The sequence below is a fragment of the Aricia agestis genome, chromosome Z (assembly GCF_905147365.1).
Source record: "Aricia agestis chromosome Z, ilAriAges1.1, whole genome shotgun sequence".
NCBI classification, from domain to species: domain Eukaryota; kingdom Metazoa; phylum Arthropoda; class Insecta; order Lepidoptera; family Lycaenidae; genus Aricia; species Aricia agestis.
Window position 1 is genome coordinate 20,155,292 of NC_056428.1, and position 12,209 is coordinate 20,167,500.

Below are 12,209 nucleotides of genomic sequence, written 5' to 3' on the forward strand. Positions count from 1 at the left end.
TTTCTCCATAGAAAAAAACACAAAGATGCTTCTAAATTTCACGAATTTCCAAATCGTTTACAAAACGGTGCATTAAACTGAGCCAATATTATAATACAATATATTAAAATATTCTATGACCGAGGGACTGCACTAGCGGATTTTTGAAAAAAAAAATTATCGAGCTATTGATAGAACACTTTGGCGTCGATTTCGCTTCATTCCGTTTTACCTGACATACGAATGACGGGCGTAAGTGCAAGGAGAGAAGGACGATAGTAGTTTTCTAGCGTTACTCGTCCTCTTAAGTACCGTACAACTTTTGTCAAACAGAATCCCCGTAGCGCAGTAATTTAATTTTTCATCGACTTTCTTCCCCCTGGGTACAATGTTTGTAGGAAACTTTGTGTGTGATACCGTTAATATTATACTGGACTCCTTATCCTTAATAATAAATGCGAAAGTATGTGTATATGTTACCTCTACACGCTTAAACGGCTGCACCAATTTAGTTGTAATTCACTATAGTACATTTATTAAATAAATACACTACACTGTATTAAACGCCTGGCTTGAAACAAAACTACATCAATTAATACAGAAAATCCATGTCCTAATATAATTTCATGTGCACGTTTATAAAGAACTAGCGACCCGCCCCGCGGGTATAAAATATATAGCCACTGAAAAAATGATTAAAATCGATTCAGCAGTTTTGACTTGTATTCATTATTACAAGTTACTACCCGTGACCCGCATTGGTCGGTACCACCCTACTAAAGTAGGTACCGCCGCAAAATCTACTTCCCGCAATTTTTTATGTGTAATATCTTCGAAAATATTCATTTAAATCGTATGCTGTAAAGGGCCATATTACATTAAATCAACAATGTATTTAATTAAGTTATTTAATAATTGGATAAGGATTAATGCTGTATTTAAAATTGTTTCGAAAATTAGCCATTATTTGTCGTAAAAAGAAAATGATAAAAAAATGTTATTGTGGGATATCCATAAGAGATAGACGTATACTATCGCGGAGTTTTCTGTATAGAATCTCGTAGGGTTCAGCCTGCGTTTGCAATGTAAGCGGAAAAGAAATGTAATTATTTACATCACATTAGAAACTCCAACAATAACAGCATTTCTCCACTATTTAATGAATGTTTTTATACCTATAACCTTCCTCTTGAATCACTCTATCTATTAAAGAAAACCGCATCAAAATCCGTTGCGTAGTTTTAAAGATTAAAGGGAACAAAGTTCCATGAGGGAAAAAAAAGCGACTTTGTTTTATAATATTATAGATTAATAATATTATAGATTACGAAGCTTATACTCAAATTTTAACAAACTCGACCGCAAATTCGGCCATTACAATTAACACTCATATGAAAATATATCGTCTGCAGCGCTTCAACGTAACGAAGTAAAATAAATACCATCATCATGAAGCGTTGCCAGCGATTTATTATCATTACAATACGACTCTGTTTCGCACTCTACAGCGGGCACAAAATTAACGGTCGTCTAGCTTCAGATTAAGGCTTTATTCGCACTAGCGTTTTAAACCTGACATTGTGAATTCGCTTTTATGTTCACATGGAAACGTTACAAACCAAACGACGTACAGTGTCATTAATATTATGTGTCATTTGTTAAATCAGGCATTTGATGATGGCATAAAGTACAAATGGCGCTAAAAAGTTTTATGGGGTCCATTGATGATTGACTTGACATAACCCGACTGAATATTGTAAGTCCATGTGTGTGAGTCAGTTCCGTATCTTAATTAAGGGTAAAAACGTCTGTCTGTCTCCAGGCTATAACTCAAGAACAGCAATAGCTATAGAGATGAAATTTACACAGATTATATTGTATTTCTGCTGCCGCTATAACAACAAATACTTTTTCAAAATTTTAATAAATAAATAAATAAGAATAGTTGTGACTTGTGAGCTTTGCCCAACGTGGAGTACTTTAAAATTTGAACGTCAATTTATCGTGACACAAATAAATATCGATATTATCTTTTAATGTATGGCCACCACATTGACTAAATTTAATGGAATTTCGATTTAGAATTCCGTGACACCAGCGCAAACGTTCGTTTTTCTTCATACGCGAACGCGCCGGCTTGCACTCGAAACGTACCTACGTTCGGAAAAAAACGAACGTGTGCGTTATTTAATGCTTTTTCTACAGATTTCATGCTTTCCCATGCGAATACGGAGAACAAATTCGGATTTCGGAAATCGAATACGGAAAACGGCCAACCTAAAAAATACAAACAATATGAAACGACTTCTCAATATTTAAAAGTAATATTTTCATTTATACCAAACAAAGCCTTATGGCTTCTTCCTTTTGCCACTATTAACAGTTATTGAAAAATAATATTAAAAAATTACAATTCACTCACCGGTTGCTTCAGTTTGAGCTGCATTTTGAGAGAAACTTAAAAAATAAATTACTTAGGCCAGGTTCACACGGCACAATTTTGCACGTTTCCTGCACGCTTTTTGCAGTATATGTCTTATCGAATAAATAGTGGCGCATACAATATGTATAGAACCATTCACACGTCGATTGTACTGCACGATTTACACGATACGCACTGCACGATTTGCACGATAGTACAATAGGCGTACGAATGTTAAGACGTATGTAACTGCAAAAAAACGTGCAGGATTGTGCCGTACTGTGAACCTACTCTTATCTGACAGATAGAGTGTAGTCCATCTGTCAGATAAGTTATCGATTGTCTATTCGGCACCCGTCTATATTACTTATTGATAAGTGCAATTGTTTAATAAATAATAGTAAATTATTATAACTCGAGATTGACGGCGATCATTGTTTGTGCGACGGGATAGCGCAATGGGCGTTGCCATGGTGTTATCACATTACTTATAATTTAGTCACATCAATAAAATAATATGGGCGAAATCTATATATATAAAACTCAAAGGTGACTGACTAACATGGTGATCTATCAACGCACAGCCCAAACCACTGGACGGATCGAGCTGAAATTTTGCATGCAGGTAGATGTTATAACGAAGGCATCCGCTAAGAAAGGATTTTGATAAATTCCAACCCCAAGGGCTTAAAATAGGGGATAAAAGTTTGTATATAATAATATTTCTTAACGCGAGTGAAGCCGCGGGCAAAAGGTCGTACTTTATATGGCAAAACAACATTTGCCGGGACAGATAGTAGTAATATAAAATAACATCTAAAATCTAACTGAGTCGCGACTGTCTCGAAGCAAAATAAGCTTAAAATAAAAGTTTTAATCCCGTGTTACTAGTTCAAGCCTACACTGTCCTACTAAGATTATTGAGTGCTTTCAACATTTTTTAGAAGCTCAATAAAAGCTTTTAAAAGCATCCGACCAGTTCTGAGATGTCTCGATACAAAAAACTTAAAAGGTTGATTTGTAAAAAACTTGCTTGAAAATTAACTCAATCGAAATACGTAACAATATGGCTTAGGCCAAACCTACGCGACCACGCGACTGCGAAGCGGGAGCGTCAGTATAAAACACTCATATTTTGACAAGTTGTCAAATATGTGTTTTGTATTGACGCTCCCGCTTCGCAGTCGCGTGGTCGCGTGGGTTTGAACAAAGCATAATTGTACCTAATTATTTATTTTTATACTCGTACTTACGAGTGACGCTATGTAATAAGTATAAGCTAGGTAATAGTCATATTTATAACTTCTCGCTTAAATCGTTGAACCGACTATGATGACACTTCCTATAGAGTTATTTTGATCCCCGGAAACAAAAGATAGTTTTGTGCCAGAAAAATAATATTAAAATGTATATTCTGTATATTTATCGGTATTCTTGCTACCAGAATCTGATGGCAAAAAGTGGAAAAGTAAATTGACTCTACACTTTACTCGGCGAAACATGGCGGTAGCGGTCATTGACTACCTGTCAAAAACTTGTCATTTTCTATATACACCGCAATTGTCAATGAAGTGTCAGATGTTGTCAATCGTGGTTTTGTATAGAAAATGACAAGTTTTTGACAGGGAGTCAATGACCGCTACCGCCATGTTTCGCCGAGTACAGTATAGCAATACCGGGGTAGTTGGAATAAAACATTTTGATCCTTTTTTTTCCTTATAGCGGCTGATTATGTGTGTGTAACATGCAAAATATATCATCAAGGATATTTTTTGAAAATCTGTTGTCATTCGCCATCAGATTCTGGTAGACCTATACAAATGTTGATTATCCAAAAAAATATAATATAAGTAATAAACTTTCTGCACTCTTCTTGATTGATGAATAATGTTTCAGTAGTTTCTCCAGAAATGTCTGGTTCAAAATGTAATGTAAACTTAAAACAAATTAACATTAAGACGTTTCCCAGTCGGTTTGTGTTTGGTAAATGTGATATATGACAAAAGGCTCCTTTAGTTAGTCCATTAGTAAGTTTAATAGAGTTTACAGACTATGAAAGTCGATCAGTGGTGATACATCGCTTGTACGTTGCTTTTAATAAAACCTAGCTTTCACCCGCAGTTCCACTCGAGAAATCCTTTACTTAAACATTTGTGATAACACTTACGTTTAAAATTATATTTTTTTTTAATTCTAGATACACTTTGTTTAATTGATAATATCGTAATTTCATTTTTATTTTATTTTCTAACACACCAGTGTACAATATTTTTAAAGTTTCTAATTTTAACAATATCTGTGGTTTTTCTCAAATAAAATCTTTACCTTTTTTAGGTTTCCATACCCAAAGGGTAAAAGTGGGACCCCTATTATTATTAAGACTTTGTTGCCTGTCCGTCTGTCTCTCTCCAGACGAACGAAGGACGAAAAACGGTAATAGCTAGAGAGTTGAAATTTTCACAGATTATGCATATTTATCTGTAACAACAAAATATTATACCGAAAAGAAAATAAAATTAATATTTAAGCCGGGGGGCTTTAATATTAATTTTATTTTCTTTTCAGTATATTTTGTTATCACACCGGTAACCCCCATAAATATTAATTATTTTATCATATTTTAAGGGGGCTCCCATACAAGTTACAACAAACGTGAATTTGGTTTTTTTTTGCTCTATATCAATAATGGCAGCAGGTAGATATAAAGTCCTTGCTTATAATATGTGTACTCACATTAATACTTAATAATAATTAAAAAAAAATTAAGTGGGGTTCCCATTCAAAAACACAATTTTTGGCCTAATTTTGCTATATAATCACATAGATAGAGAATAATTCTACCATTACGTTGTCTAACTGATAAACAGGGAACTCTTCATCAGTGTAGAAGTTTGGTTGTATTAATTTATTTTTAATTGAACGGCACTAAGAGTAGTTAATTTGATCACATAAGGAGAACAAAGAGTGTATTTATAATGACAATTAAGATATCAAAACACTTTTAATTTACTATGAATTAGGTTAAACAAACCAAAATAAATTAATGTTTACATTAGTATAAAAATAGTCGTACTTGGGTGAAAAATTCTTGCAAATTGTATAAAATTCTATGATGCTGTTAGCCCTTACTTTTTTTTTTGATTTTATATTTATTTAATTTGATATTTATTTATTTAAAAGTACCTACACTATCTGATGATGAATTATTTCGAAACCGGTCGTGTATTTTGTTAAAATCTATAATAATCCATATTTAATAATGGGAAAGTGTATCTGTCTGTCTGTCTGTCCATCTGTCTGTCTGTCTGTCTGTCTATTGCCTCTTCACGCCCAAACCACTGAACCGATTTTGCTGAAATTCGGTATGGAGATACTTTGAGTCCCGGGAAATGACATAGGATACTTTCTATCCCGGAAAAAAGGTTCCAGCGTGGTAAACAAGTTTTAGCGCAATGGAGTTGCGAGCGTCATCTAGTTTCTTAATGTAGTAGAAAAAGTACATGGAAAATTGTGTTTCATTAATGTTCAACAAGAAATCAATTGAATTCGTGATGCAATAACTATTATATATTGTTAAGAGCTTTTGCCCGCGGCGTCGCTCGCGTTAAGAGGTATATACAAACTTTCATCCCCTATTTGAACCCCTTGGGGTTGGAATTTATCAGAATCCTTTCTTAGCGTATGCCTACGTCATAACATCTACCTGCATGCCAAATTTGAGCCCGATCCGTCCAGTGATTTGGGCTGTGCGTTGATAGATCACTATGTCAATCAGTCAGTCACCTTTGAGTTTTATATATATAGATTTATTTAAGCATTATTATGAAGATGAACACAACATCACCTTCATGTATTTTGTAAGCCAATAGTCTGCCTTAATACGGTCGTTTCATGTGCGCGCTAGCTCGTAAAGTTCTCGAGTCCTTGAGACTGTCCCATAAATATTTGTATTTAAATCTTCGAGTTGATACAATACTCCAGAGTCCAGACAGTCTTGTTTTGTCTACAAGAGGCTGAGTTAACTAGTGTCTCGTGACACTTAACTGTTCGGAACTCCCAGCAAATACTGGATATAGTGACCTTAGATTGTGAGCAAATAATTTAAGTATTGGCTACTATGACAAACAAAAAGTGGACTGAAAAATGTTTCATACCGTAATAAATATGAATACTTAAATAGTATGATGTTCTTAACATTCTGAATAACCAATAATTTATGTATATAAAGAAATAAATAAATATACAGTGTGTAACAAGTGATAATACCCTAAAGGTACTGTGAAAGTGGCAGCGTCGAAAGACGATTTTTTTTCACTTTTGTATGGGCAAGGGCCCGAGCATCACGAGTTTTCCCATACAAAAGTGAAAAAAATGTTGGTCTTTCAGCGCTGCTACTTTCACAGTGATCTCTCTACAAGGAACACATACACACCCCAAAGTATTATCACTTATTTTTGTTACACCCTGTAGAGGTAAATAAGATGAATTTTAAATTTTATAGTCTAGCTAAAACTCGAGAACGGCTAAATCGATTTGGCTTATTTTAGTCCAGGGAAGATTGACATTAATAGGGAAGTGACACGAAGTTCACTGGGTCATATATAACGCAAGAACCAGCTAACTTTTTATAACACACTTATGGACAATTACTCGTTTTTTCCCTTATAATTTGAACAAACCTTGATCACCTGCCTAATATATCAGGCTACACATAAAATGCACAGTTTTTTTTTAAATTTCAAATCATTTTTTCGGCCCTAAATCCTCCATTTATGCAAAAAAACGAAACTGTTACTGACCTGGTTCTTCCACTCACGTATTCAATTCAGATTATGATTCCATGGGGCTATTCCAGGGCAGTTGTGTAAGGCCGTTTCTGGCCGCAATTTTGATAAGTTTAAGGTACAGGGTACTACAAGGCAGCATGCTGTCCCCTGTTTTATGCCACCGCAGCTCCGTCGTTTGCTACACTCGGCTTTGACGTAGGCTTTAGTTAAAGTATAATTTTGGCTTAGTTAAGATTGAACTTTAATACTTAGCAAGCAAGTTTAAAAACTGTAACATGACTACAATAAACTTTTGAGAAAAACAAACAGCCTATGTCAGTTACAGCGTTACTACTAGGTATTGAATAGTAATTTAGCCATAGAATTAGAACGTATTTTGATATCGTTGAGTTTAGCCACTACGAGGGCGCAAACATAGACTGCCAAAATCATTACTCTTTCTTTTGGCATCGTAGTCGGATGAAAACTTAAATTAAAACAAAAGCGGCGTAGCACCGCTACGCCTGTAGACGCTCTACGATCTCGTAGCGGATAAGCTACGGCTGCTTAGATCACAATAATAATAATTTTTATTATTATTGTGAAAAGCACTCCTTGCTCACGGGCACTTAAATCCCGGACGTGTGGGGCCGAAGCCAACACGTAGAGGCCCGTTACACAGTTTAGTGACACCGGCCGGCGACTCTCTCTGTCCGCACTATGAGAGTACGACTAAGGAGAGCCAGCGGCCATTGCAGGGAATGGAATTAAAATTATATCGGGCTATGGAGGTGAGGTGCTAGTGGACTGGGTAACTGGGACTATGGAAGGACTATGGCGTCTGCCGATACAACGTTGTAACATGTAAATCATAAAGTTGGCAGACGGTGACTCGCCAACTCTTTGAATGGGTCCCTCAAAATGGCCACACGCACGGTGCACTGAGGCGGCAACATTGACAGAGCGGCTTGAGGCAGGAGAGGTGTCGCTGGACTTTAAACGCCGATCACTTGCACCCTCAGAGGGTCCCATCACGTCGCCCACTCGCCACTTACGCTTCACATCCTACCTCCGAGCCGAAGCTCTTGCGACTCCACTCTGACCGGCCGGTTAAGGCAAGGCAGAGGTATGGCCTGATTCTCCGTCAGTGTTCACTACGGCCGGCTGGTGATGGCAGCCCGTAATAAGAATAATAATTACTGTGAATAATTATTATTCTTAAGGTTCAAATAGAATATTGTTTGAATCTAATTTAGTGTGCAGCATGCTAAATGCGTCGAAAAAAAAAAAAAAATAAAAATAAAAAATAAAAAAAAAAATATATATATATATATATATATATATATATATATATATATATATATATATATATATATATATATATATAAATATTTTTTTTCCCCTCTTAAAAGGCCGGCAACGCACTTGCAGCTCTTCTGATGCTGCGAGTGTCCATGGGCGACGGATGTTGCTTTCCATCAGGTGACCTGTTTGCTCGTTTGCCCCCTTATTTCATAAAAAAAGGTCGGTCAAATAGCTAGTAATATTAAATTGAATAAAACAGGCGTTTCATAATTACAGCACCAATATATTTTCATGTGTTGACGTAAATGTCGTTGATGTTAAACAAAATGTGTCAATCAGACACATACATTTAATTACATTAATTAAATTTAATTCTGTCAAAGTAAGCAATGTTTCGAAATGTAAAGCTATTCATTTTTATCGATGTCAATGTGACAGTCAAGTTTCATCGATCTTTTCGATAATCAGGTTGGAAATCAAAAAGTATGGGATTTTATATAATATTTTGTGCTTTGCAAGCACCATGTCACTCAGAAATTATTTCAAATCAAGCACATTTTAGGTTCAAAACTTGCTTGACTATAACTTAATAGCCAGTTACCATCAAAACCTTAGAACAAAAAACCATGTATAGTTCTTACAACCCAAAATATACCAACAACACTTTAATACTCGTAGATACGACCTTTAAATAGCAGGCAAAACCGAATACGAAACACAATTGTATGTCAAATAGCACAGCCCAATTAACATATTAATGGCAAAATAAAAAGAGAATAGAAAATTTCTCTATAAAATTCTATTCAGTGCATGCGTGCAACTCAGGAACTTGGTAAGGAAGCGGTGGAACTACAAAAGGTCCCTCTCATCCGTGCAAAGGATAAAATATCTCGTGGAATGCTTGAAAAAAAATATAAACGAACCAAAAACCATATCTCTTAATGAGGACATACAGGATTGTTGAGATTTTAATGAATTTTGGCGCAATGGCGATGAAAATGTTGCGAAAAATATTTTAGAGAGCAGAAATAGTTTATATTTCGTTGAAGTTAAGTTAGTTGATTTTTTAACCTCATAGGCCTTGGAACCTATCAGGTCGTTGAAGCAGCAATCCAAAGTAAAAGATTAATAATAATATGGATTTTAAAAGTTTGCTAAGTTACATATAATAATAATATCTATGGACGCTTCACACCACGTCAGTCTGGCCCCGTGTAAGTACCTGAAGGACTTGTGTTACGGGTACCAGACTACGGAAAAATATTATACCTATTTTAATACTTTTATACTATACATATATTTAAGATTTTTTTTTTTTTTTGTTGACAACACAGGTTGTCACTAAAAAGAAAATACCGACGAGCTATGCTATTTATTACCTTTATTATTTTTCTACAATCAAAAGTAGCCTATTGTCCCTTATTCTCATTCTAATTTCAAAAATATTATTTATTTTCAAATCGGTAGTGTGAAAATTACAGATTTTAGAAGTAATAAATAATCTTTCACCACATCTCGTTCAACTGGAATCATCGTCCTGATAGCCGTTTTTCCTGTAAATCTGAAAAGGACTTCATACATAAAGAAGCCATATCCCTTTCATACTTACCGCATTATACCTACGTTAATAGTGATAAAAATACAGCATAAGTGGGATATAAAGGCCCTTTTACTTTATAAACTCGTGGTAGTGAGGAGATGGCTGTCGATATTATCTTTTTTTTTAATTCTCAATAATTTATTTTAGAAGTGACATATTTTTAGCAGTCTTTTGCACTTTTATTCTGGATGGGTAAAATGAGACGTGTAAACTTGGTTAAGCGTCAAAGTACCCGTAATCTGATCAAAAATTCGTAAGACAAGAACCATAAGATGGCTTTTCATAATGTTATACAACTTCTGTACGATATTTTATAGATAATATAATGAACTTCAATTTTATTTCCTACTTGGTACGTACTATTTAATATTAAACTAATGTTGTATTTATAAAATCCACATCAGTGGTCAAAATGTAGGTATTTACAATTATCTGTTTTCATTGGAGATCAACGCTACCAACCTAATGACATATTTATCTGACCGCATGTTTCCGATCACCGCATCTATTTTAATGGCCTTTTAGTGCTTTTTATTTCAATTTATATTTTATTAAAGTTAGGCAAGAGATGATTTTGTAATTTAAAAGTTTATTTTTATTATACTAATATAATATTACGTCGGCGTACCAGGGCCTGTAGACAAGTGGCAAAGCGCTAACGCTAGCGCTACAAAATGTATGTGATTTGACATAAGTCATCGCTTCGCTAGCGAATACTAATTTCAAATCCATACATTTTGTAGCGCTAGCGTTAACGTTAGCGTTAGCGTTTTGCCACTTGTCTACGGGGGCAGGCGACACTACACGGCAGCATAAAACGTCATTTCTAGGGAACGTGAAATGTGGCGTTGCTCCGCTGCAGCGTAGCTTCGCCGGAGCGCTTACAGACGAACGGCACTTGTCGACGGCACGCGTTGACGGCAGTCGATAGCAGCCGTCGGCTGCTGTCGACAAGTGTAAAAAAAAAACAATGAAACAAATCTTACCCTTATGATCATACACTTTAAGGTCACACACATACCAACTCGGAAGAGTATTTGCTTATAATATATTATACATTATATAATATTATATTTCCTTCTGTTACGCACTTTAATCGGAATCGTAACATATTAATCGACTCATCCCGAAATACTGAAAGACGAGATTATACAGTTCAGATCCTTTTACGAGCTGATATTTTGTGCTCTTTTTGTGTTTTCTCAAAAATTATTTATTTGCTTCGCGATCAGTCATTAATAAGCAAATAAGTTCAACAACTTTAACTCTAGTTGTATTTACGAAAGAGAAGGCACGATTAGCGATATTGCGCCTATCGATAAAGACATCCCTAGTTGAGTACACTTGAAGAGAGTTGTAATTGTATCGGCACTATTGAGACTGGAAAGGGCGTGCGGTTTCATTCCATTTAACTTTGGGGGCGCGATACCGCTAAGGTCTCAGCCTCGAATTTCGCGTCGACGTGATCGCATATTATTTATTAGCAAGCAAGCGCCGTATACGCATTTTAGAATTCATTGTATGAAATGATGTGAAACCTCGCTCATTCGTGAACTGTGCGGTGCGTTCGGCGCGTACAGCGCGTACGGTGCTGATAAATGTGCGATCAGCATTAACATGACGTATAGTTGTTTCAGTTTCTAACAAGCATTGCTGAAAAGAAGTGAATATTTTCTGTCATAAGGCCAGGCGCACACGCGTGGATTACCCTATTACCGCGCGCCGCTCTACTTATCGCTAAACTTGGGGCAGAGGCTTACTTTGGGACCGTGATACCCCTAATAATAATTGATACAACGATACAATTGCAGGTAAGGCAACGCGTGCAGCTAAGGAAGCGCTGTAGCCACCGCTGGGAAGGTTCGCAATTCTGACAAGCGGCGATTATGGCGTCTGCGCACATTGCGGGTTCTGCAGCCGCGTCCCTCCCGCTAAATTCGAGGCAGGGGCCTTATAACGCACCCATCTTTACGCGCTAACGACGGTGCTTATGAATTTAATTAATCCCCTTACGATGATTTAAGCTTATGCGAAATTGCGTCTTTATCACATTAAATAATAATTACATTTTAAGACGTGTGTGATAGGCTTATCTAGGAATGCCTGTTGGATCATCATCAAGTTAATTATCCTACCC

General features: G+C 35.9%; 1 long non-coding RNA gene across 1 annotated transcript; it reads right to left on the minus strand.

Moving 5' to 3' along the window:
* Positions 1-894: 894 nt before the first annotated feature.
* LOC121738944 lies at positions 895-8,175 on the minus strand. Its single transcript, XR_006037369.1, has 3 exons — positions 8,001-8,175; positions 2,594-2,596; positions 895-911 (listed from the first exon to the last, which is right to left on the minus strand). It is a non-coding gene; the product is annotated as an uncharacterized LOC121738944 (long non-coding RNA).
* Positions 8,176-12,209: the final 4,034 nt, after the last annotated feature.